Source organism: Leuciscus leuciscus (assembly GCF_965113295.1).
Source record: "Leuciscus leuciscus genome assembly, chromosome: 5".
Lineage (NCBI taxonomy): Eukaryota > Metazoa > Chordata > Actinopteri > Cypriniformes > Leuciscidae > Leuciscus > Leuciscus leuciscus.
Genome location: NC_138729.1, coordinates 8,436,510 through 8,464,365, shown reverse-complemented (window position 1 = coordinate 8,464,365; position 27,856 = coordinate 8,436,510). Strand labels below are relative to the sequence as shown.

Sequence of the window (27,856 nt, the reverse complement as noted above, 5' to 3'; positions counted from 1 at the left end):
GTTTGAAAAGTGTAAATTGCGTGAGTCTCATGCTGAATGCGTAGAGTTGGCAGCCCTGCTTTTAGAAGGGGGATAAATCTTCGGCAGCGTTCCTCCTTCCGCCATGCTTCTTCTCCATGTGAGGATTGTTTACATTAGACTAGAGTGCACTGCGCCGCATGCACACAGTGCTTCTACATGTGGGGATTGTTTACATCAGAGTGCGCACGTGTTTCATGCAGCATATACGCAGTGTTTGTTTAAGCGGTTGATGGAAAATAAGCTAATGCGCGTTCTATAAATATAAATTGTTATCTATTATTTTTCACGGTATTTTGAAGTGCCGGCGATAACAATATCGTGCATATTCTTTACCGCGATTTATCGCATTACCGAATACCGGCACATGTCTAATATGTTGACAGGCGGGTAGGACATCCAATTATTGCATTTGGACCGAAAGGAATGTTTGGAAAAACTATGTTTGGTCCTTAAACTTCCACAGAATATATGTGTACTTTTTTTATATACTTAGACCACTTCTATTATTAATTGCTATCAAGATGTGAAGAGCGTTTCAACCAGTATAACAAAAACATTGCCCACCCTACCTTAAATTGTCTCAGTAATAATTGAGATAAACCTAAATGCAATAATTGTTTTTGCACTTCTTGTTTTTGTGGCAGAGATATATTTCTGATTAAGTTAAGTTATATTGTTGAATAGTGCATTTAAAAAAAAATTGTCCCCGTAACTTTAATGTTAGTTCACTACTTTTGGTAACAGTAACTAGAGGTGTGCAAGATGTTTGGTACTACCTGTGTATCAGTTATATGTGGATATTAAGAGGGTTTTTTTCATTGTTAATGGCCGATATTGTATGTTTTATTGTGCATCCACATTCCCCTATTTCCCTATTTCCATCATGTAATGCTCACTTAGTTAATATTTAAAAACAATAATAATTTAATAACCTTGTTAAATGTAAGCTTTAGCAGATCTCAGTGAGTTTGCATTTTTGCTACTATAGATTGTATTGTTGTGATGCCTGTTATGCATTTAAAATAATTAAGTTTAACATATTTGAAATTTATCTAGATAAAATATTATAGGATTTAATAACAGTTATCAGCTTAACAGTATAATCCAAAACTTTAATACTTTTTTCTTTGAGTTTCATTTTGCCATCCTTATTTCCCCTCTGCAATATCCCAATCCTCTTCACATTTTATTGTTTTTTAGTATGCAACATTGCTTTGACGTAGGGGATAAAACCGATATGTTGGGCACCCAGTTAAGGACAAGTCTACGATTGTTCTCTAGCAGCAATACTCCACTTGATCCAGAGCCATTTATATGCTCTTGCTGGATCTTCTGTAGTGCTGTGGATGGCTCTTCTCTCCCATGATACCGAATTCCATCAAAGCTCTACAAAGGGATTGTCTACAAAGCTTCTACATACCACTGCCAAACACCTCCCTCTCCAGCCTTGTCTGTGCTAGTCACTAACTAGGTCATCCACTTGTAGGGCTTCTCAGTGCGCTATCAGCATGGCTGAGATTCGGCCTTTGGCCATGCTGATATTTAGACCAACAACACAGACTGTGAGGATATTACTTTTATATAAATGTGCAATAAACAAGAGGTTAATTTTGAATAACTTATGTTTAAGACAAAAATTGGCCAGTTATCTTGTATGTTTCTTCTCCGGCAATGAAAATGGTTCCAAAAGAAGCCAAAGCATCAAACTATCATCGTGTCTGGAACAGAGAATGTGAGCTGGAACTAACTCTTGTGTAATATTTTCTCTTCACCATTTCTGATACCAACACAAGGTCTGAGGTGATCTTGGCAAATTTTGGCATGTGATTTTAAATGATTTTTCTTTCCTGTTTTTTTTTTTTTTTTTTTGTCTTCTGCATTTTAAATCAGCACTGATGTGACGTTGGATCAGGAAGTGATGTTTTCATCCAGTATAGTTCTAGTCTAACATCAGCTATGCTATTCCTTGAAACATCGGTTGTGGGTGTTCATCTTCATGGTGAAAAAACACTAAGATGTTGCATGCCTTCCTTGATGCTGATAGAGCAGCGGCCTTTAAATCAGTGACAAAAGCCTTTCAGATATTTGTGTGCAACAAATTAGGTTTCTTGACTTATGGAGATCATGACTGAGGATTGTTTGAAACGTGGTATGACACTGATTGTCTTGCAATCAAACTCCCATTCATCCATCCTTACTCTGAGCGTGTTAACAAATTGAACTACATATATTTGAGAGGTCCGAAAACCAGTCAGTATCTGGTGTGACCACCATTTGCCTCAAGCAGTGCAACACATCTCCTGATTGTGATTTGATTGTGGCCTGTGGAATGTTGGTCCACTCCTCTTCAATTGCTGTGCGAAGTTGCTGGATATTGGCAGGACCTGGAACACGCTGTCGTTTACGCCGATCCAGAGCATCCCATACATGCTCAGTGGGTGACATGTCCGGTGATTATGCTGGCCATGCAAGAACTGGGATGTTTTCAGCTTCCAGGAATTCTGTACAGATCCTTGCAACATGGGGCCGTGCATTATCATGCTGCAACATGAGGTGATGGTCGTGGATGGAATGGCACAACAATGGGCCTCAGGATCTCGTCACGGTATCTGTGCATTTAAAATGCCCTCAATAAAAGGCACCTGTGTTCGTTGTCCATAACATACACCTGCCCATACCATAACCCCACCACCACCATGGGCCACTCGATCCACAACGTTGACATAAGCAAACCGCTCACCCACACAATGCCATACACACTGTCTGCCATCTGCCCTGTACACGGAAAACTTCATCCGTGAAGAGAACACCTCTCCAAAGTGCCAGAAGCCATTGAATGTGAGCATTTGCCAACTCAAGTCGGTTATGACGACGAACTGCAGTCAGGTCGAGACCCCGATGAGGACGACGAGCATGCAGATGAGCTTCCCTGAGATGATTTCTGACAGTTTGTGCAGAAACTCTTTGGTTATGCAAACCGATTGTTGCAGCAGCTGTCCGGGTGGCTGGTCTCAGACGATCTTGGAGGTGAAGTTGCTGGATGTGGAGGTCCTGGGCTGGTGTGGCTACACGTGGTCTGCGGTTGTGAGGCCAGTTGGATATACTGACAAATTTTATGAAACACCTTTGGGGGCGGCTTATGGTAGAGAAATGAACATTCAATTCATGGGCAACAGCTCTGGTGGACATTCCTGCTGTCAGCGTGCTGTGTGATAAAACTGCACATTTTAGAGTGAGCTTTTATTGTGGCCAGCCTAAGGCACACCTGTGCAATAATCATGCTGTCTAATCAGCATCTTGATATGCCACACCTGTGAGGTGGATGGATTATCTCGGCAAATAGAAACAGATTTAGACAGATTTGTAAACAATATGTGAGAGAAATAGGCCTTTTGTGTACATAGAAAAGGTCTTAGATCTTTGAGTTCAGCTCATGAAAAATGGGGGCAAAAACAAAAGTGTTGCGTTTATAATTTTGTTCAGTGTAGCTCAGAATATTTGTGCATTTAAGTTACAGATAAAAAAAAATGTGTGTATTTGTAATGTTTTTGGATTTTCAAGATGCAATACTTTTTTTTTAAGTGTAATAGAAAGTAAATAGCTCAGCATGTATTTGTGCCTTAAATTATAGATACGTTTATTTGCAATGTATTGTGATCTTACAAGATTAATTAAAATAAATTTATTAAAAAGTATAATGAATATTATGATGTAATATAATAATTTATAAAATGGATAGTTCCAGTCCTTGATGCTGATTGGTCAATAGTCGTGTTTTATTTATGATGAATCATGGCTGTGACCGCTTCGCTGAACAGATCTGTGTATCACTTTAGTTTAAAAAAGAGAAAAGGTAAATAAACCCCCTGACAACTGGGCAAACATTATGACCTCTGATTAATATTCATGAGCCATGCTAATAAGGTTTATAATTGTTCTTACCCTACCCATCACCCCATCCTCCCTCCACTCTGAAACCGTCTTGTTTCGCATTTTTCAAAACTTTGAGATGAACTGACCTATGCTGAAATGAGGGTCTTCTTGACACTCTAAGCAAGATGAATGATTCTCCTGCAAAACCAGGCGTTTCAGAAAGACTGCCCCCTGTGCGAGACTCATCCGCATGATTCATGCATTAAAAACTGGATCAATTAAATCATTCCCTCCTTTCAAAGCCATGACAGGCTTGCACTGCCACGCTGCCTCATCATCAGGACCCCGCTAACAATCCCGCAACAACGCCCACAATCCATTCAGAGTACAAGAACACAACAGGGAGATAACTAGACAGGCAGCTAATATAACCGTAAAGCATCTGATCAGTGGGAAACTACTGTCATTTTGTTAAGGGAGAAAGGGAAAGGGGAAGTTTCATAATTAATGACTCTAGTCTCTTATGATTAGCCGCAGACGGGCTGTGCATGCTGGATGAGGAGGATCCGGTATCGTCATCATCCTCAGCGGGAGAGAGGAAGAGTAGCTCCAACCTTGTAGATTTGAAAATCATGCTTTCCCCCGTTATGGTTGAATCACGGAAGCTACACCAGTTACTTTTGCCTAGAGATTTCTATTTATTATTTTTATATATGTATCAGACCGAGATAAACAGGCATATAAGAATAAAGCTAGGTGAGGAGGTCTTCATTCCAGATTTCTCTGTTCCCCATTTCTCTTTTCCCTCACCCCATCATACCAGCTGTAATGGTTTCTCTATGTTTCTCCTTCCTCACCTCCTCATCCCTTAGTTTCTCCTTCCTCTCACCCCGTCATGCCTCTGTGTTTCTCTTTCCTCTCACCCCGTCATGCCTCTGTTTCTCTGAGGTGGAACAGTAAGATTGAGCTTATATACACCACTCTGGGACTTACAACTTCCTTTTAAAGGCACAATATGTATCTTTTTTGCTTTAAAATCTATGTTATATATTTTTTTTAGTTGTGTACTTACATTATCCTGACTGTTTCCAACAACTTTCAAACCAGGAGAAATTTGTAATTTAATTCGAGAAACGTCCCGTTTCTTTATTTCCGTTTTGTCGCCGTCAATGGCGTCATATCCGCATTGTCCCTGGTTTCCGCTCGTATTGTCATAGCAACCAGAGCTATGAACCAGAGCCCTCTGATAGTAACCAAAGCGACTGACGCGGACAACTTTGTAGTTCGCAATGTCTATTTGCACGCTGTTGTTGTTTCGTTCAAACATTATGGACCATGGCAAGCAGACTTTGGATACAAAAGGAGAACTAAAACGAGAATCAATATCAGCGCGGTGTTTTCGAGATGCCTAGAGCTCCCATAGACAGTATATAAACTGCTCCACGTCCGAGACTTCGACCGCTCCTACATGTAACGTTACTTTATTAAACAGGTGAGCACATTTACATAAAACTAATCAATGTTATATAGTTCAACAATGATAAAATGTTAGAATATGATCTGTATGTTATTCTAATGTTGATCTAGCTTACTGCTAGTCTCATACAGACAAACTAACACATACATTTCAACACATTCAAATGCAGTTTAGTGTGCTAGTGTAATGTTAGACCAAGTGAAACAGCGCTGCGTTACCTCACAAGTTTAATTTGTCTAATAAACTGACCTGTGAGTAGTAATTCTGCGTGTAGTTCGGTAGAATGAAATGTCCATATTCCTTTTATATCCGCGGGACTCGCGTCGCGTGTGGAGCTGATACCTGTCTCTTAGCAATCCCGAACTGCTTCATATCACAGTCATGATAAAAGCATCGATGTATTCAGTCATCCATAAACATTATTAGATCGGTCGGCTTGACGTTGACGACAAGATCCATAATTCTTAGCAAATGTTGCGTTATCAAACTACGCCTTTGTTATTGTAAATAGGTTAGCGACCCCTAGTGGCGAAAAATTCCATACTGTCCGTTTAAGGTAGAAAAACATGTTGTTTATGTTTAAAATGGAATGTATACCTCATGCTTACACATGGTACAATCCAGTTTCCATATTAAGAAACTATTTCTCAATGTATACATTTGTGGTACATTTGCATCAGTTGAAACATTCCTTTCCTTGTAAAGAACATACCAGCTGAAGTATCATCATTAGTGGAACATCTCTGCTCAGTGAACGTGTTACATTGCACACATACCTCTAAACAAAATATAGCTCATCCCAGATCTCTGCTCAGCACACATGTACAACATACTATGACTTCACAAAATACATTATGAAATTATTATGGAAATGAGTAAAGAAAAATAATACTAAAAAATAACATTAAGCAGTAAAATGTTTAGTCTTCAAACCTGCCATAAGTAACAGGCTGAACCTAAACGCTCATTAAATCCGGCTGAGCTCTGACAGAGCTGTCACCTGAAATCTCTTCAGATACGCCCCGTCAGACACTGTTTTACATTAATGGTAGGTCTCTGGGGTGCATTAGCGCATCTACTGTAATGCAATTCAAATATTTGCTTTAAATTAGTTTTCACCGTACATTTAACAAATCTGTTAACAAGCTTTCTGGCTTTAAAGTGGTATTTTTTTTGTATCCATCCATACCTGGTCCAATTATAATGTTGATATTTTTATGCCAAATGTTATCCAAGTTGTCATATTTTGTTTTTCTTTTCATGACCATTTTCCACTGTCTCTCTGGCCCTTAGAATTGAACAGTGTGTTTGTGCTGTTGTTCCTTCATCCATGAGATGAGCATCTATCACTGCACTCGGCTCTCACACTGCAGGTTTTCTGTTGTGTCCAGTATACAGTAGTTTTGAACTGCCTCATACTTCAATAACAGCCTCTTTACAGAGAAAGCATTACATTTGTGATGGATTCATAAAACAATCCATGCTAAAATCATCATCATCATTCTCCTTCTCCTCCTCCTCCTTTTTCCTTCTCCTACTTCTCCTCCGCCTGTTCATTCTTCTTTCTCCTCCTCTTCTCCTTCCTCTTCTTCTCCTCTTCCTCCTTATCCTTCTCTTCCTTCTTATCATCCTCATCTTTGTTCTTATTCTCCATCTTTCTTCTTCATCTTCTCTCTCCTTCCTCCTCCTTATTCTCCACCTACTTCTTAATTCTTCTTCTTTCTCCTCGCATACTCCTCCTCCTTTCTCCTCTTCTTCTCCTTCACTTCTTCCTCATTCTTCTTTTCCCTCTACTTATTCTTCTTCTCCTCCTCCTCCTCCTCCTCTTCATTCTTCTTTCTCCCCCTCCTCTCTTCTCCTCCACCTCAATCTTATTCTCCTTTTCTTCATTCTTCTTCTTTACCTCCTCCTCCTATTTCTCCTCTTCTCCTTCATTCTTCTCCTGCTCCTCTTCTTCTCCTCTTCCTCCTCATCTTCTTCATTCTTCTCCTTCATAATCATCGTCTTTCTCATTCCCCTCTTTCTTCTCCTTTTTCTTTTCTCCTCTTTATTCTCCTTCAATTTTTTTTCTCCTCATCCTCTTCACTTTCTTTTTTTTTTAGAGCACCCTAACAACCTTACATTGAAAAGGGATTAAATGGAGGTTTCAGGATCAGAACATCACAAAGACAAGGAATGGGGCAACTCCTATGATTCGGGCTAACCAGCAACTATTAAAGATCACAATTCTAACTAGTCACACCCCAGCAACCATATAGTAACATGACCCACCCCTATCTCGGCCCCTAAGGGCTTCTGCCATGTCTCAACACTTGTTTGACTTGGGGCAGCATTTGAGGCCCATTTGCCATACATAGTAAATGGTGAAAATTATGAGATTGTGAAATTGTACCACTGTGTCCCTCCATAGCAAGCACCTGTCACAGTTTCTTCAGAATCTAGTTATTTGTTATTATTGGTCATTTAAAATTAAATGCTATTACTCATGTCATGTTGATAGTTATGTAAGCTACTCAAGATCAATAATATATGCATGCATATGCGTGAATTGTTTGTCCATTAGCATGGCAACCAACATGAATAATAAATAATAACCACTGCCTTACCTAATGCAGCGAAATCTTCTGCTCAGACCTGGCATTACATGCATCAGTGATGTGCTCCTTGTTTAGCATATTGTTAGACCTGAATAAGTTGACAATTCATTTTAGTGCCTGAAAAAAAACTATGTTGACAAAAACACTGTTTTTAGGTTGAATGCTTTCCACAGATAGTTGTATATACTGAGCCCTTTCTAAATGTTTATGTGTGTGCGACACATCTTTCCCCACTCTCCCTACTCTAAAATCTGCAATCCGATGAAAATACCAGTTTACATAAGCAATATGTACATTATATTCAAAGAGTTCTGAAAGTTACAACATGTTTTTTTATTGTACATAGGGCCTATACACTTTTATCTAAATAGATCAAGGAACATTTTATTTTTCTCATGATATCACCCTTTTAATACACCAAATCTGAGGAAGATTACTGTCATCTCCTAGCGTTCAGACAATATATCGACTTTAATCCACATAGTACCCAGTAAATGCATTTTTATCATGCTGGGTTTTACATGAAAAACATTCACAGCCAATAATTTGAACCTCCATATTCTTCTATTAAATCTCATCAGTGGCTTTTCAATGATCAGGCTGGATAAAATGCTAACGAGAGACAGGATGCTTAACCCTCAACCCACAGCTTTTTGTGTGTCGCACTCTCTGCTGATGAGGGGCTGCTTGAGGATCCTTTGATCCCACTGCATTATTGTGATGGGAGAGGCTCAGACCAGTCATTTAGCTGGAATGGTGTGCAGAGGGAAATGATGTGACACCTCTTCATATTTGTTATTGCCATGGGGAGAGGTGTTGGGCTGTAATGGGGGAACTGTGAGAATCTAATCATGTTTTGGTGTAGGTTGTAACAGTATGGATAATATATTTTTTAAATTAGACCATATTTCAGTCTCCATCTGGCTGCTTGGTCAATCCTGCCAGTAATGTGATTTTGTATCAAAGATTAAGCCACACAGGTGTAAGAACGCATGATATAGTGAAACTGTGAAAGGCTCATGAAATCAGTATGGACAGATCATGCTATATACTGTGTGTGTGTGTGTGTGTGTGTGTGTGTGTGTGTGTGTGTGTGTGTGTGTGTGTGTGTGTGTGTGTGTGTGTGTGTGTGTGTGTGTGATATACATATACATATACATATACACATACATACATACATACATACATATATATATATATATATATATATATATATATATATATATATATATATATATATATATATATATACTCACCTAAAGGATTATTAGGAACACCTGTTCAATTTCTCATTAATGCAATTATCTAATCAACCAATCACATGGCAGTTGATTCAATACATTTAGGGGTGTGGTCCTGGTCAAGACAATCTCCTGAACTCCAAACTGAATGTCAGAATGGGAAAGAAAGGTGATTTTAAGCAATTTTGAGCGTGGCATGGTTGTTGGTGCCAGACGGGCCGGTCTGAGTATTTCACAATCTGCTCAGTTACTGGGATTTTCACGCACAACCATTTCTAGGGTTTACAAAGAATGGTGTGAAAAGGGAAAAACATCCAGTATGCGGCAGTCCTGTGGGCGAAAATGCCTTGTTGATGCTAGAGGTCAGAGGAGAATGGGCCGACTGATTCAAGCTGATAGAAGAGCAACTTTGACTGAAATAACCACTCGTTACAACCGAGGTGTGCAGCAAAGCATTTGTGAAGCCACAACACGCACAACCTTGAGGCGGATGGGCTACAACAGCAGAAGACCCCACCGGGTACCACTCATCTCCACTACAAATAGGAAAAAGAGGCTACAATTTGCACGAGCTCACCAAAATTGGACAGTTGAAGACTGGAAAAATGTTGCCTGGTCTGATGAGTCTCGATTTCTGTTGAGACATTCAGATGGTAGAGTCAGAATTTGGCGTAAACAGAATGAGAACATGGATCCATCATGCCTTGTTACCACTGTGCAGGCTGGTGGTGGTGGTGTAATGGTGTGGGGGATGTTTTCTTGGCACACTTTAGGCCCCTTAGTGCCAATTGGGCATCGTTTAAATGCCACGGCCTACCTGAGCATTGTTTCTGACCATGTCCATCCCTTTATGACCACCATGTACCCATCCTCTGATGGCTACTTCCAGCAGGATAATGCACCATGTCACAAAGCTCGAATAATTTCAAATTGGTTTCTTGAACATGACAATGAGTTCACTGTACTAAAATGGCCCCCACAGTCACCAGATCTCAACCCAATAGAGCATCTTTGGGATGTGGTGGAACGGGAGCTTCGTGCCCTGGATGTGCATCCCACAAATCTCCATCAACTGCAAGATGCTATCCTATCAATATGGGCCAACATTTCTAAAGAATGCTTTCAGCACCTTGTTGAATCAATGCCACGTAGAATTAAGGCAGTTCTGAAGGTGAAAGGGGGTCAAACACAGTATTAGTATGGTGTTCCTAATAATCCTTTAGGTGAGTGTATACATATACAGTTTAGGAATATTAAATCTTAATTATGCTTTCGAATATGCTTCAAATAGCTATAATTATCATTCTAATTTTATCCTTAGAAAAAAATCTATTTAAATATTCAATGATAATAATTAGTGAGAATTATAATTGTTAAACGAGTATGATTCTAAATCATCCTTTATATAGATTTTTGAGGATTCGATGTGTAAATTTATGTATGAATACACAATTTTATATTTGAGTTAATTATTAATGTGATTAATCAAAAAGGTGTGATTTAAGTAGTTAAATTAACATTAGTTAGTTAAAAAAAGAAAAGTTATTAGTATTATTTTGGAAAGGGCTCTTTTTGCCTTCATTCAGACCGTAGAGTGATGAACTGTCAGAAAACAATGGGGTGATGGTATTTATCCAATGACCTGGATTCAAAGTCGGGTCATCCGCATGTAAGTGATGCCGTGCTACATGCTGGAAAACATGAGCTACCCACCAGGCTTCTTTTCAAATCGTAAATCATGTTATAGAGAAAATACAAATAATGTTTGTTTATATGGTGAAGTTGCTGGAGGGGATTAATTATAGTAGACTCTGTTTATGATACTCAAGATAAGAATAACTCGCAAAGAATAAACGTTGGTTAAAACATCCAAACAATAAACCTGAACAGACAATCTATCAATTCTGTCTATTAAACTTCTCTGACCAGCGTTGCAGGTGTTCATAATTGTTCTGTTATTGCATTATATAAAAGGTGCAGCTGGTGGAGCTTTTGTTTAAAAGCCTTTTTATTATTTTAACCAACCAGGTAGCTGGTAACACATCCATCTGCAATTAATAGCACCCAGAGCACTAATTAATCTTCACGAGAGAGACTGTCGGGTGCCGTTCAGGAACTCTGACTTATTTTGATTGCATCTTCATATTTCTGGATTTCTTTAGCTATAAATAAAGGCAGTTGCAAGGTCAGTGTCGAGTGCACTTCTTCGTCATTTAATCTTTTATGAGAGACCAGGTTCATCTGCAAATATTTCATCAACATGGAGCAGGAGTATCATCGCATGTTCAGTAGGTCTTATTTAAAATCTCATACATTTATTTGCAAGGCCTATAAATATTAAATCACTCGGATTTGCATGACATTTATTGCATAAGCTGTAAATCTAAAGTTACATTTTCTCTGAAAAGACATCAGCGGTGGGGAATGTATTGATGTAGATGTATCCATTTGCTGTGAGGGTCTCTCCTGGGATTTGAATGCTTGCGCTTTACATTGTTCGTAGACCTAACACTTTGTCAGGAGGGGTTATGTTATTCATGAACTGAAGAAAGCAGATGTAAGGCTGTTTATTTGACATCCATCGTCCTTACCAATAATGTGGCCTATGATGCACTGGTACCCAATCGGATGCACCTCTTCTGATAATATGTGTAACGCTCAGGGATTTCGTTCAAGGACAGCTGGGTCGTTCTTTATTTTGATTAAATTAAATTTGTATTTGAGATAATCCTCACCTGAAGTTTACATGCACAGATTTGAAGAGATTTGAATTCAATTCAGTCCAGCTGCCACGTTAGTGAGAAGCTGTGCCTTGAAAAGAATGAAGTTAAATCCTTTGGAATACTCAATTGATATTAATTTTAAATACAAATATGAATATACATTACTGTTCAAAAGTTTGAGGTTGGTAATATTTCTTTAACTTTTTTTTCTTATGCTCATCAAGGCTGCATTTATTTGATTAAAGTACAGTAAAAAACAGTTATATTGTGAAATATTGCCATTTAAAATATCTATTTTCTATTTTAATATATTTAAAAATGTAATTTATTCCTGTGATGGCAAAGCTGAATTTTCATCAGCCATTACTCTAATCTTCAGTGTCACATGATCCTTCAGAAATTATTCTAAAATGGTGATTTGCTGCTCAAGAAACATTTCTTATTATTCCAAACTTAATGTTTGAAAATGGCTGTGCTGCTTAATATTGTATGCTTGTGGAATATATGAATGTAGTGAATATCTGAATGCATTAAAGCAATTATTTCTTGTAGTTATAGTATGTTCTGCATTTGGAGGTAAAGTTCACTTACCAGTATTATTTTAAGCCAAGTGACATTTTACCCTGAAAGGCACGCTTTACCCACAGTTGCTATTTTGAGGAGAAATGCTTTATTTAATTGGATGGATTCAATTAAATTGGGTCACTTTTTTTGTTTTTTTTATTTTTTATTCTACTTTGAAATGTGTGAAAAACTCTCTCCATTATTTTGAATTTGGACTGCAGTACCCAGTTCAACCGCTAGCTGTCAATATTACATGGTGCACAGTTACATTTACCATCACACATTACCATAACAGCAAGATGTTTTGGAGTGCTCTCAGTAGTCCTGTCAGAGAAAGTGACTAAAGATAACTGAAGATGATCTCGGTTTGTAATTGCCATCTTTGCCTTCCTGACATACACCAAGTTTACACCAAGTGCAAATAGCCGTCTTGTTGGCAGAGGCTATTTACTCTAACTCCACCCACCATTATCTGATTGGGCCAGACAAAATTACAAAAGAAAATCTGCCGATAACAGGATCAGTTGTGTGGAGAGTAAGGCAGGTGGTGTTAGCTTTTGACATGACCGAACCGACTTCGAATCCGCCTTTTTCTGAACTCAGTTTTCTTTCTTTTCCCATCGCATATCAGCTTGGAGAGGCATTTATTTTAAATAAAAATTAAGAAAAAATTAGAAAAGAGGAAATAACTGGTATTTAATAGTTAGAATAATGTGTTTTAGCTTTAGGAACAGGGACAAGTAATGTCCCAGTAAAGCAGCATCAATTTATGATTTTAATAAATATAATCATATACACTGAATTTGTCGTTATTATTAGATACCATTTTATAATATACTACAATACACTGAGGTGCAAATAATATCTGTAATTATCTGCGACTATTTGCACTAAAATGAACTACTTTGCTAGAGTATTTACACTCAGGCCCTGTTATAAAAAGCGTTTTGGCCGCTAAATACAGGTGTAAACGGGGGCTGAAATGTTTTGAGCTTGTCCACTTTCGACCACTTCCAGAGGTGTCAAAAACGCATTCGACCGGATTGCTTTCGTAGTGTAAACGCTCATGTGGTCGAATGTGTTCAAACAGCCACAAAAGACCGTCTACTCTCCGCCTACTGACCTAATGTGTACTGTAAAGATTATGAGAAGTGTCCGAGCCAGGCGTGATTTAAACTCTGTCGGCTGAAGACCCAAGTTTGGGTTGAAAATGAAAAACGTACCAAGCACAATGTTCTCTAAGCATTTCTGATTTCTCGGTGTGGTATTAGAGCAGAAACGAAAGCTGTCTCTTTCTCCGTCGTCTCCTGTCGTGTTCATATGTAAATTGAACTTTGTCCCTTAGAACGAAAGATCTGAAAAAAGTTCATACAATTAAGTGATGAGGATTATTATTATGATAATGAATGTTAATAATGTACAGTTGGTGAGGTCATTGGCTCTTTACCGTTTCCTAATTGCTGCCCATCTATATTGTATTCAACTCATTAACCTAATCAATGGTTGATTTTCATAATCAATGTAAGATTCATTCATTGACCATGTTTAAGTGCACATTGTTGTACAATAAAGGTCCCTTTTTTCATCAAATCTTCATTCCGGTTAGAGGTCCACTTGCTTCATAGAGTGCACAGCTATTTGAATATTCCTGTATACATGGTAATCATATTTTGCATAAACTAAGTCATGCACTTTCTATTCCCAGTTCTCCGTCTATTATGACCCCTCTGACTATTATGTCCTCAACAGCAGCAGACAAGAGGCTGAAGGATGAATTGGAAAATGTAGGCCAGGAACCATTTTAACTGTGACAGTGTTGCCGTGGTTTCGCCCGTCTGTATATTGATTTACGTTTGTTTCTTTTAAGGGTTGTAAATAATTTCCTTTCCTCCTCGCTCCAAAAAAATGTGTGTTTGACATCTTGCAAGTGGTTTTAGGCTTATACTAAGATAAAATAAATGTTCCAGTGGATTTTAAAGCAAGGCAATTACTTATTCAAAATATGAGCACATTTCAAGTATATACTGTAGGCCTACACTACCACTCAAAAATTTGTTTTTGTTTTTTATGCTCACCAAGGCTGCATTTGTTTGATCAAATGTACAGTGAAAACAGTGATATTATTTTATTATTGTGAAATATTACAATTCAAAATAACTCTTTTCTATGTGAATATATTTCAAAATGTAATTTATTCCTGTGATGCAAAGCTGAATTTTCAGCATCATTACTCCAGTCTTCAGTGTCACATGATCCTTCAGAAATCATTCTAATATGCTGATTTGCTGCCTAATAAATATTTCTTATTATTATCAATGTTGAAAACATTTTTTTTTGGTGGAAACCCTGATGCATTTTCTTCATCAAAGGGGTTCTTTGATTAATAGAAAGTTCAAAAGAACAGCATTTATTTGAATTAGAAATCTTTTGTAACATAAATGTTCACTGTTACTTTTGATCATTTTAATGCATCCTTGCTGAATAAAAGTGATTTCATCCCTAAACATTTTTTAAACGGCAGTGTAAACGTGGTCATTCATTCACTCATTATTTCAGTCAAGCTCTCATTTTTTTCATACTTGCGTCATTAAGTCACCAGAAAATCATTCCGCATACTGGTGCATTAGCATAAAAATGCAAATGCAATGAGTGTCTGCTTGTATAAATCCTAATTTATTACGTTTGAGATAGAATCCGGAAATGTGAAATGGTCTTCCTACGAAATAGGATTATTCAGCCAGCTACCTGTATCTGTGCATCATATCTGCAGTTCCTCTCAGATTCACATACAGTATGCTACTGAATAAACAGCGAAGTTGATGATGTTCTTGTCCTTGTTTTCATGGCTTTAATAGCTTTAGGTGTGTTTTACAGCAGGAGTGGATAAATGCTCACTATGACGGATGGTTGCTGTTGTCAGTAGCTGGGGATATTGACATCTTGAGGAAATCTGTCGTCCTGGACAGTGGATGACTGATGAACGCTCCCAGTACTCCTTTCATCAGTACAGCTGTCAGTGTCAACACAAAAGAGATTTAAGATTGCATGTGTACGTGCATGTAAGAGTGTGTGTGTGGTGTGTGTGTGTTCACCTTGTGAGGGTTCTCTAATAACAGAGAGTGTTTGTTTAATCTCTCACCGTCTCAAGGTTGTTGCTCTTTGAGGAAAGAAATGAACATCATTGAAAAAACAGCATGTCATATGTGAGGGCAGTATGTTAACTTTTTTTGTACATAGCACATGTGCTACAGAGGTTGAACGTTTTTTAGCACAGGCTACACATTTGTAGGACTAGAATAAAACGTCTGTTACCGTCTCTGAAAACAAACGCAAGTAGTGCAGTTCATCACTTAAACAGGCATGTGACTGACAAGTGACAATGTTCCATACAGGGCAAAAAAATCTGGGACGGTAATTTCTTCATTTTTATCAGCAAATCTTATGCATTAACTTAGAGAGAAAAAACTCATGTACACTTCTCTACACTGGAGAAAAACGTATGGATTTGCATGTTTACTACAATTAGTGAGTATACACATGTAATGTAATGTTTGTTTCATTCATACTCAACGCCGGAGGGCACCCTCGTGCAGAAAGTCCAAAAGTGAGACTCATAGAAGTCATAAAACTTGTGAGCCTGACGACTGTGACAATGTATTTTTTATCTGTGTTCTTCTAGACATCTCGGGTATTTTCATAACAATAAAGTTTTTTTTTTATGCAGTGCTAATCAGCATACAGTAGCCTTTATCACTGTATAAAATACTATAAAATAATATTTGTCCCTCATTCTATGATAAGCCACGGCAGATCACAAAAGCAAGTTATTTAAAACATTCAACTCTGACGTTAGTGAGTTTGGCGCGTTGCTTTTGATTCAAACTCACAGCGCTTGCAGAGATGGAGCAGCATTTACAGGCTATCTGCCCTGATTCCTGGTTTCTTCTAGCCTGGGTTTCCCCATGCTGCCTTGAGCGCAGCCTTTCGATGCAGCCTTAGATAGTGTTCTAAGTAGTTTAGAACGCAAGTTTATTTCGTCGTCTTCCTCGTCGAATTTCTGCCGCTCTACATACGTCATCTGGTATAATTGAAACGATTGGCTATGAGCTACGTACAGGCGCATTTGATAGACATTCGTAGCGCCCAATAAACGGCTCTGGGCATTCGTAAACCACGCCTCAAATACGAGAAAATGAACATGTGGTTCCCAGACCACGTCTCAATGAGATGTGGTCTGACGTTAGCCAGGCTAGGTTTCTTCATGGCACTTGCGACATATATGTGGCACTGTACAGCCCTGCATATGTACCACACATACATTTTCCTCATCAAACGTTAAAGGAATAGGACACAGAAAAAAAAAAATATATATATTTATTCTCATGTTATTCCGATCCTGTTTCATTTTCTTCTGTGAAATGAGGCATTAGACAAAATGGCCAACAAACCTTGTTTTCTTAGTGCTGTCAATCTTAAACTTAAAGTCCCCCTATGGTGAAAATCAAGCTTTTAATGTTGTTTATATGTCATTGTGGTGTTTTTAATATGCTTTTAGACAAACCATGTGTCATCAACACCATTGCTAAGTATTTTCTTCTTAAATCTGCAGTGAACCAAAGACAGTCTCAAAAACACGGTTTGAAATTGCTGGTGTTTCTGACATCACAAACTACCTTGTTACCAATCACGTCAACATGTGATCGTCAACGAGTGAATCTCTGAGCTGGCGTGAGTGAGTGGAGGCGGGGCTAATTTGCATATTCATAGAACCGAGAATAATAAATGAGGCAAGGATGTAGAGTTACATTCAAGCTATTTTAAGGCATGACACATTTTTTTCCCAGGGAAAAAACTTTTCAGTTTGTCATTTTGGTGATCAAAGATGTTTTACGGGATAAAATTATTGACTACTGGGGCACTTTAAAATAATCTTCACATAATCCCATTATAATAAATGTCACATTTACCTGTTCCCTTCAATATAGCAGGACTCAATTTTTTTTCTATTAGCCCAGTCAGACCAGTTCAGATTTAGCTTGCCCTGTCAAAGTGCACAAAAAGTTATTGTTTTCGATGTTTTTGACCCATGTAACTTTGTAAACAGTGCTTTAAGATTTTTAGGGACAGTAGTAGGTCTAACAGGTAGGATATACTGTATAGAGAAATTGAATAAAGTCATCACACATTTGACAGTCTTCACTAAATTATAAATTAAATATAGATTAATCCTTATTAAAGCTACAAAAGTCAAGAGCACTGAGTAATTTTTCTCTTTTTCTTTTGTTTTTTGATTATGCTTTGTTTTCTAGAAAGATTTTTGATAATAGATGGTTATAATGCATATAGGGATCAAAGGGGATGTCATAGGCAAGCCATGAAATGCCACAACTTACATTTGCCAATGGTGTTGTCATCTTTTCTCCCGACAAACTCAAAGTAATGGCAATATTTCCAGCCACTTAATATAAGCTTTTCTATAGCTGGAACTGGATCGGGAAATTCATTTTGAGTTTGGACTTGAACTCTGGTCACCTGAAGCATTATTCTGTGCTTTGTTGGATTGTTGACTGATTTCTACTGTCTGTGGTTAAACTGACATTGTTAAAATTCACCCTTTCTAGATTCCCCTATAGAATATTTCCTTAGAAAGAACTGACCCAAATGACCCAATGTGATTTGATGAGTCATCCATCTTTTATTTTAGATTGACTGCAATCATTTGAATGTCTGGCATTTCTCTGGTATCTCTTGTCTTGAATCGTGCCTGACCTCAAGCAAAGAGCTCATTATGTGCGAACAGTGATAATATCGCCCCTTCTTTTGTAATGTTTTTGTCAAATGTGATTTTTCTGACCACGTTTGATATGACTCTGTGTGATTTATTGGGGTCTAGTTGCTTGGAGACCTGTAATGAAGGCTTCCCTCAGGTCCTGTCTGTGATTAACTGCATTTAATGAATGGGACATTATGACACAAACAGCAGAATTAATCTCATTTGGTCCTGGACGTGTTCAGCCACGCCAGAGACATCAATCAGATTTCCAGTCACTTGTGACCCACAGAGACAGAACAGATCTTTGATTTGACCAGTGGGTTTGGATATGAACAAAAGCTATGAATCACAGTGCAGTGCTAGCTGTCATTTATAATGACACATGTGTCTGAATTAAAGCAATATTGTGGGTTCAATTCAAACTCACTCTTAGGCCGTGTGTCCAACAAAGCATTTTTTCCTGAGGCTAGTGTATTTTTTCAATTGTTTTTTATTTTTAAATGTGAGTGTTAAATGACAGCCTCTGAGCATCTGTGTCAGGCTGAGTACTCTTTTTTTCGGTCGCAGAGAGTCGAAGAATGTTCAACTTTGTGTAAAACGCAACGCTCATTGCTGTCACTTTTTACCCAGCCGCCCAATCACATTAGAGGAAGGGGCGGGACAAATACCACACTGACCAACCACCACATCTGCTTGTACAATGGCAACAGACATGAAACAACAAACACAACAACGGAACCAAATCATTTAAAACAAGAGCCAGAGCAAATACTTAACATTGTATCAACATTTTTATATTCAGAAACAAACTCTGCGAAATCAGATACTGGTAACAACCGAAAGCGTCATAGCAACCAGAGCCTCTCAACTAAAAAAAAAAAAAAAAAAAACCTGCTGCGCTCTCAATCGCAGTAGAAAGGCATTTTCAGAAGTGCGCCTGCCGTTTTCAGTTGCCTTAAAAAGCTTTGGTGGACACACAGCCTTAGAAGAAAAGGCTCTATGTTGAACCTTAAAGGGTTCTGGCAGGCGCTTCATAAATGGAACAATCCAAGCTTTTATACCTCTATAAACCACACAGAGTCGTATCAAACATGGTCAGAAAAATAACTTTTGACTTAAACCTTAACAAAAGAATCCAACACATAATGAGCTCTTTGCTTGAGGTCAGGCACAAGGAAATATTGTTGCGCTCAGATGAAAGCTAGTTGTAAGTCCAGGTGCGTAAAAACCAATAAGCTGTAGAAGAGACTGTAGACGGTTCGCACTCTGAAAAACTAGACAAAGTCTTTAACAAAAAGAATCAATTATTTTAATAGAGCAAGAGCAGACGTTTCAGCCATCCAGCTATTCTCAATGCTCATAGTGAATCAACACCAGAAATGCAGTCAATTAATATCCAATAGGTAATCAGGAAACAAGTAACAGGTGCAAAGGGAGGGGCTTCAGCCCAGACCCAGAGAACAAATAGAAACACAGTTCTTTATCTCTAAAAAAGAAGAATAAAAGCAATTTACAGAAAACATGAATAGTTTATCTCTTCATTCATCCCTTTCGGGAAAAGGCTGTTGAGTTCAAAAATCCAAAAAGATTCTCTCTGTAGCAGTTTTTTATCTACATCACAACCTCTCCTTTTAGGCAAAACTCTTTCAAATTTTGGAACTTTTTCAAATTTTGGAACACTTGAGTGCAATTAGGAGATGTGATGCAACTTCGTCTGTTTCCCAACATTTTCAATCAGCTAAGCATGTAATTTCTGACCTGAAATTTCTGGGCATTGAAAGAGTTTTGCCTAAAAGGAGAGGTGGTGATGTAGATAAAAAACTGCTACAGAGAGAATCTTTTTGGATTTTTGAACTCAACAGCCTTTTCCCGAAAGGGATGAATGAAGAGACAAACTATTCATGTTTTCTGTAAATTGCTTTTATTCTTCTTTTTTAGAGATAAAGAACTGTGTTTCTATTTGTTCTCTGGGTCTGGGCTGAAGCCCCTCCCTTTGCACCTGTTACTTGTTTCCTGATTACCTATTGGATATTAATTGACTGCATTTCTGGTGTTGATTCACTATGAGCATTGAGAATAGCTGGATGGCTGAAACGTCTGCTCTTGCTCTATTAAAATAATTGATTCTTTTTGTTAAAGACTTTGTCTAGTTTTTCAGAGTGCGAACCGTCTACAGTCTCTTCTTGAGGTCAGGCACGAAATGCCATTACAAATTTGGAAGATGGTTGGCACATGCTACATTTTCACATGCACATGATTGCATAATACTTCCATGTTTAATGGGTGTGATGCGAGTGATGAAGTATGTTTGCAAGAAAATAATTGCACACCTTAGAACGTTCATCAGCCAATCAGATTCAAGCATTCAACTTCCCCCGTAGTATAACATTTGCTAAACAATATGGTAATTGTAGTATGGTAATTGACGAACGTCCTAAGGTATGCAATTATTTTCAGGGAAATGCACGGCTAAAGTAGTTCCAGGCAGGTCTTGACCGCATTACAGTTCCATATCACCTCGCCAAGTGATTCCAGTTATTTTAAAAGTCCTTACTACAACTGCAAAAGAACCAAAAACCACAACGACACTGACCAAGCAAATCAATATAGTAAACAATAGGTTAAAAAATGACAAATTGTGTCCATATTTTTGCCACAAAATTATGTTTTATGTATGGAAAGCACATGCTCTCTTTCTCCCGTTCTTTTTCCCACTCAAACGTACTCGCGTACAGTGCGGACACACACTCGCACAGAAATGTGTTGTCAGCGCTGCACTGATGATTTTATCAGTAAAATAGTTTAACAACTTAAAAGCTACATTAATTTCTCACTAGTGATGTAGATTAACGTTCAGAATCCGTTCAGACGCTGCTGCTGCCGAACACTGTTGAGAGACAGACAGACTGAGGTAATTTACATACGTTTAATCTCTGAGTGGTAACTGTAGTATAATTGACTCCGGGCTGTTAAGTTATTGAAAAATAAAACACGCCTATAAGGCACATCCGCTTAGCGTCATGGCCACATTACCATCTCGGGTGTGCATTATTTTTTCTAATAATTCAACGACCCGTGGTCAATTATTTTACCGTAGATTTGATCGTTGAAACTTTATCTTTGCTGTGTTTGTAAAACAGGCTGTTTTTCTCACCCAATATGATGAGTCATTTGTTAATGGCATAGCAGTGGGGGCAGCAGCAGGACTGAAGCTGTGAGAGGATCTCTCAGCAGTGCTTGTGGCCCATGTGCAGGCGTGTACCCGAGGACCTGTGCCTCACTGATGAAAAGTGATAACTGGCGGCAGGCCTCCAGGACAGACGGGACCCTACTGTGACCCGCAGAGTCACCACAGATGAGTCATAGTGACCTGTGACCACTGCAGGAGGTGTTGTGAGCAAAGTTCAGCTGCTGCTGTAAGCCACAGGCCTGAGTTTTAGGAGGCGGAGGGGAGTCAGCGCTCACAAAACAAGTGTGGCGTGGACATGTGTTTGTGTTTGCTGTATGTGAAAGGAAGTGGAGTTTATCAATTTCCATGATTTTATCTTGTTTTTGGTCACTATTGGAAGTGCAAAGAAGACAGGAAAGTATTGGTGAAAGGGATCAGAACTAGTGGTCGACCAGTATGGACTTTGCAGTTGTTGATACTGATACCAGTATCTAAAGGTGAGGGTGACAAATTGCTAATATAATGTAAATATAAACAGTATATACAAAAACTTGTATAATTTGTAAGCACGATGACGTCATGTGTATTACGTGTTCAGTCTATAGGCATGCTAGTGTTGTCACGATATCAAAATTATGACTTAAATACGATACCTGACTAAAATACCTCAATACCGATACTGAATCGATACTACCGCAAAACAATTAAAACAGTAAAAATGAATATGACATAACTTACAATTCAGTGTTTTATAAATTAATTAAAAAAAACAAAAAATTCATGCTGGTCATGTTCCTGCCCGGCTTTTTGACCATTTATTTTTTGACCATTCCTCTATATTATTTTACCTCATAAGATCACATTATTATCAATAATTTTAACATTCACTAACCTTTCAAAATTCTAAATTGTTAGGCATAGGGGTGGGATGAACAAAATCTTATTTCATGATACGAGGAATGTAATATTTTTTAAATGTAATTTTATAATTAGGACGTGCATTTTGACATTTTTGAATATTCAAGCACAATAATCCGTGAAAGAGAACTGAAGTAGCGATCGCGTGCTGTCTGATAGCGTTCTGTGCATGCACATGATTCAGGTCTGAGCCTGAGGTCACGTCCCGCACTTTTTCTCATGCATGCATGTTTCTTTGTCGTTTTCTTTGTATAGATTTTACTCCCTGCTGTAGGGCTGCACAATATTGGAAAAAACTGACATTGAGATATTTAGTTTTTCTGAGAAATTAAAACAATTTCACTAGATGATTTGAATAGCTCTATTTGTAAAGAATTAATCATTCTAGGAAGATTAGGGTGATTTTGTAGGGGAGTGAATCTGCATAGAAAAAAAAAATTACAAGCATAAATACAGTACAATAAAGAGACAAATGAAATAATCAGTGCTTTGTTTTCAATTTCAGGTAAATCTAACTGTTTTCGGATACATTGAATAATCAAATGTAAAATAACACTGCATAAATAAAATTGTATTCATTCATTATTTAATACAATTTATTTAATACAATTTACAAATTTGTTAAAGCTACAAGCACGATTTTCTCTTTTGTTGTTTGATTAACATTGGTGACACAAAAAGCTGTGGGTATATTAGGCTGCTGTCACTTTAAGACGAATGCACAGATTCAATATAATGATACGCATCCGTTTTCTTTCTCTGTTTGCATCACAGAACCGGCTGTGTTTGCGAGATGGGCATTTTGACTTAATTTTGCCTGTACGTGTCTGTTCAAGCTCAAAAAGAAAAGACAGAACTGAATTCGGTGTTCACGTGTTGTCTGCGTGTCTCTGTGTGCGTACAGAAAACAGCACACGAGTTCCAGTCTCCTTGCGCTTGATGTTTAAACTGACAGGACTTATAACACATGCAAATGATAAACTTTCACTCTATCATGGTTAAACTTTGCAATTAAGCCGCAAATCACATGCTTTCCAAACTGGGGAGCAGCTGTTTATTGCTTTTATTGATTGATTGATTAAAATGATTGTCATGTCTGTGTTGTTACAATCAGTCTTTCATGTTAAATGTCTTCCTGTTGTTTAATATCGTATTACATTGCCTATGAAGAGCCTCAGATCTTCCTCAGATGCCCAGGTATGTTTGCAGTGTGTCCCCCGAGTGGGTCCGGCTTAAGTGTTCTTGCCCGGGTTGTTGAAGCCAGGAATCAAACGACATCACAGGGCCAGGTGGGGTGCTTCCAGGAGCCAGTAAATCCTGCCTGAGACCTTGTTGTGGAGATTGAAGCTTTACAAACTTCTGAGCTTTAGGAAACAATCAGATTAGCTGTTTGATGAACACTTCTGTCAGTTCTTTCTCCATGACAAGGAATTAGGGAATAGTCAGAGGAAAAGAAGCCTTAGTGTTCGAAAAGATGTCTTTGATGTGAGATTGTTGTTTTGAGCTGTGATTTGATTCTCTACTGTGTAACATGAATACGATATGATATCGTAGGTATGTGGAATTTGATATTTAAAACAAAAAAGCCTAATACTTCTTCCCTGAGTGTTCCTGTCCTTAGACCCACGGAGGTGCCTTTGAAATTTCATTGCATTGCTCAGCGTCATCCCCTTTTTTAAAAAGCCAATAATGGTTTGTTAATGTCAAAGCTGCCTTTGACGGCTTGTGTCAGTGCTGTTTATAAAGATGAGGCTGTGTAACCATTTGCTCTGTTTGATCTCCTCCATAGCACTTTAAAATACATTTTGTGGAGAATTTAATAGATCGGATATGTTTTGTGGTTTGTGCTGACTTGCGCATAAAATCTGCTTTATGCTGTTGTGTCTGTAGACCAGAGCACACAATGACTTTTTTCCTCCCATTTGAAAGCACATTAACACTGTCTGAATCGTTCACTATCCTCTACACTCTCAAAAAGAAAGGTTCCAAAAGGATTTTTTATTTTTTTTGCAACGATGCCATAAAGAACCATTATTTGGTCCCCCCAAAGAACCTTTCAGTGAACGTGAATTTTCACTCACAACAGACTGAGCCATCTAACCAATCAGAGCAGAGTAGCCACTCAGAAAGGAGGGTTTCTGTTATCGAACCGTTTCAGACAGAAAAGAGATGATGCTGCAATGTATGTTATGAGAAATTAAAAGTTGCATGTAATTCCATTGTAGGAGACCTTCAAAACAAAATTAGATCCCTTTAATATAGCATAATGGGGGCACTTTAACAATTCATCAGTGCACATTATTCCAAAGACAAACAATCATTTATCAAAATGAAGTTCTGCAGTGAGAGAGTAAAAAGTAAAACTATTTGAAAGAGTTGTTTGTTTGTCTGAATTCATGATGTTGGTCTGCACCATGAATCGGTCTGTCGAATGTTGTTCCTGCTGACTGTGCTGACCTTTAGTCAATAGTTGTTCTGAATTCCTGTCACCTGTTCTTTAACTTTGGATAATACTCCCCAGGAGTTATTGACTTATTGGAGGGAGGGAGGGGGGCGGGGAGGGAGGGAGGCGGGGGGTGCATATGTAGCTCCCCATGACGGATTCTGAACTTTAAAATCCAGCGTTGCAAAAATAGCCCAGATTTTTTTTTTAAACCCATCTTCAATAAAAGTAACAATTGGCTGACCCAATTGTTCGAGTAATTAGTTTGAATAATTATTTTCCTCCTTGCAGATAAAAGGAAACGATATCTCATTGCAGGGGATGGAGGGTCACAGATGGTCCTCAAAGTAGCCACTAGCTGATAAAGTAAATAACACGGATATTTAATTTAATTAAAAGACAAAGGCCGTCTGTAATCACCTCTCCACTTTCTCTCCCTTCTGTTTCTACACACTTTGCTTGGTGTGATGTACTCAAAGGTACAATTCATATGAGAAAGCCACTCCAGATCGGGCCCATTGCTACGGTAACCGGCCACTCCTGCTGTCCCCTCTCAGCCCTGCCAACTGCGCTCAGATCAGAATTAACCGAGGTGTTCAGGCCGTCAGGTTTTTGGACGGAGAGCTCAGTCACACTGATTTGCCTGTGATGGAGGGTTGTGAAACCGAGTGCTCGGGCTAATCAGTTCACCCGATCTCTCTCATCAGGCCGCCCCACTTCAGACTCGCCTCTCACTTTGACCCCGAAATGCGACTAAAATGAAAACATTGGCTCGCTGTGATAAATTACCATGTTTACACGCTTCTCTGGAGCTTTTTGCTTTTTTTTGTCACAATAGATACTGCTGTGATTTTTGTGATCGTTTACCTTCATTACATGTATGTGCCTCTATGGGCATGTTTTTTCATTACATTGCGCCACTTTTCCATTGTTTTCTATGTAAACGTGCTAGACTGACATGTTTCAGTTTTTTGCAGTGTTTTGCCGTGTCTCGCGTATAACACAGTGTTCTAGAAACTTTTAAAACTTCTAACAACTTTTAAAAAACACATCACGTTATTCAAAGCAAAAATGTGTTCTGTGTGAAATGAAGTGTTGGTAGGGTTGCCATTTTCAGCACAATGTTAGTATTACTTAAATACTATATAATAGTATTTATCAGGTAATCTTCAAGCAGAAGGAACTGGATGAATATTTTGAATGATACCAATCCACAATCTGACTTATGATGCAGCCTGGAATTAAAGTAGCTTTCATAAACATGCCTTAGAAAAAAACTGGTGTGCATCTTGAGACTAAACAATGGCACTGACATGTTTTAAGATATGTCAGTACAAGTTGCTTTCAGTTAAGACAGCTCAAACATGCATTTTGGTCTGGGACTTAGACCTTGTCTGTGAAACTGGGGGTTAATATGTAAGGAATAATTGACGACAGGCCGTTGAATTATTAGAAAAATAATGCACACCCGAGGTGGTAATGCGGTCACGACGCGAAGCGGAGTGGCCGTTACACCTCGGGTGTGCATTATTTTTCTAATAATTCAACGGCCTGAAGTCAATTATTCCGCTTATACTACAGTTACCACACCTCGAAACATTGTTCAGATTATGTTTTTCAAGACGTTTGTAAAGTTTTTGTCATTAAAACGCTCTTGTATGTAGGACTAATTTCTTACACATCTAATCCCATGCCTCCGTTGCTAATTCCAAAACGTCATTTCAGAGTTAGTAACGGAGGTTTGAGCCGCTGATAGCAAACTAATGCTGGGGACACACGACTAGCTGACACATTCTCTGACTGTTTTCATCGACTGCAGCAGATTTTAAACACCGACTTTGAACACAGACTGAACGCGCTGAACACGCGTTTGGGCATGATCAGTTATAAGTATCAAATTACATTCATAACCGGCCTTAAAGTGTGTTCCCGGCTTTATGCAGTTATTAATGCAGTTATTAGAGAAAGATGTTGCAATAATGAGACAGAAAAGCATGTGCGTCAATATTACTATTTATTAATTAATTCAATTCGTTTTAATGAATTCGTTAATTCTTTTTTTCTTTCTATTATTGACAGATGACAGTAGACTAGCCAAATAAATGAAACCCAAAGCCCTTTTAACAAGTAGGCCTATCAATAATTATTTATTTGTTAAATTATCTGCAATAAAAATCCGTGCTGCAGGACTATCCATTTATTTAGCCTATATTCAGTTTAATTTTCTATTGATTATAGATAGGACTTTATAGTTTATTTATTCAAATTAAACTGCATGTTTCTATTGATTGTGAAGCTAGACATTGAAAATTGCAGATCAAGCGCACGGGGCGAAATGCTTTTTCTTGTTATGAATTGTATCCTATTTTCCGTTATTACAGTTGACTACGCGAAGTGATATGGAACTGTAATGCGGTCAAGACCTGCCTGGAACTACTTTAGCCGTGCGTTTCCCTGAAAATAATGCACACCTTAGAACGTTCGTCAACCAATCAGATTCAAGCATTCAACGGCCCTGTAGTATAATCAGCAATATTATTAATTTGACCGTACTGACGGTATTGGATGAAAACGGACCTGGGCTAGACGAAAACATCACCGTTTTCTCCAGAACTGCTTTATAGTTCAATTGAACTTGTTTCATAATTGATGATATTTACACAATTATTGAACGGACTTGAATCAACACTGAGCTGACCTCAGCTGAACAATGACACTATTTTCTTTTTAAGACTGCTTTACTGCAGAATTTACTACTGTTTTTCCCTGAAACTCTGTATTGTATAAAGCGTTAAATAAATTAAAGGTGACTTGACTAGTATTTTTAATTAGCTTTTATTTATCACATTTACATTTTGTTTTATTTCAACTTAATTTGAATTGCCAAAAACGATTTTTAATAGTTTTACATTTAGTTAACGATAACAACACTGCTTCAGCTGAGAAAAATCAGTTTTGGATCTCTAATAAATAACTTCATTGCGTCTGTTTAAAAATAAAAACATTTTAATGTGTCACACTGTAAGTGTCACACACCATTACACACACATCAATGTC

The 27,856-nt window shown here is 38.1% G+C and overlaps 1 protein-coding gene and 1 long non-coding RNA gene across 5 annotated transcripts in view; both read left to right on the top strand.

Annotated features, from left to right (window-relative positions):
• doc2b (double C2-like domains, beta) overlaps positions 1 to 27,856 on the top strand; it is a 241,731-nt gene that overhangs the window by 85,991 nt on the left and 127,884 nt on the right. The window lies entirely within an intron of this gene.
• LOC309499489 lies at positions 11,506 to 26,209 on the top strand. 2 transcript variants are annotated; one of them, XR_014206264.1, is made up of 5 exons: positions 11,506 to 16,434; positions 16,750 to 19,432; positions 20,458 to 23,229; positions 23,268 to 25,893; positions 25,962 to 26,209. It is a non-coding gene; the product is annotated as an uncharacterized lncRNA (long non-coding RNA). The 2 variants fall into 2 exon arrangements; XR_014206265.1 differs by having other exon boundaries at positions 20,458 to 25,893.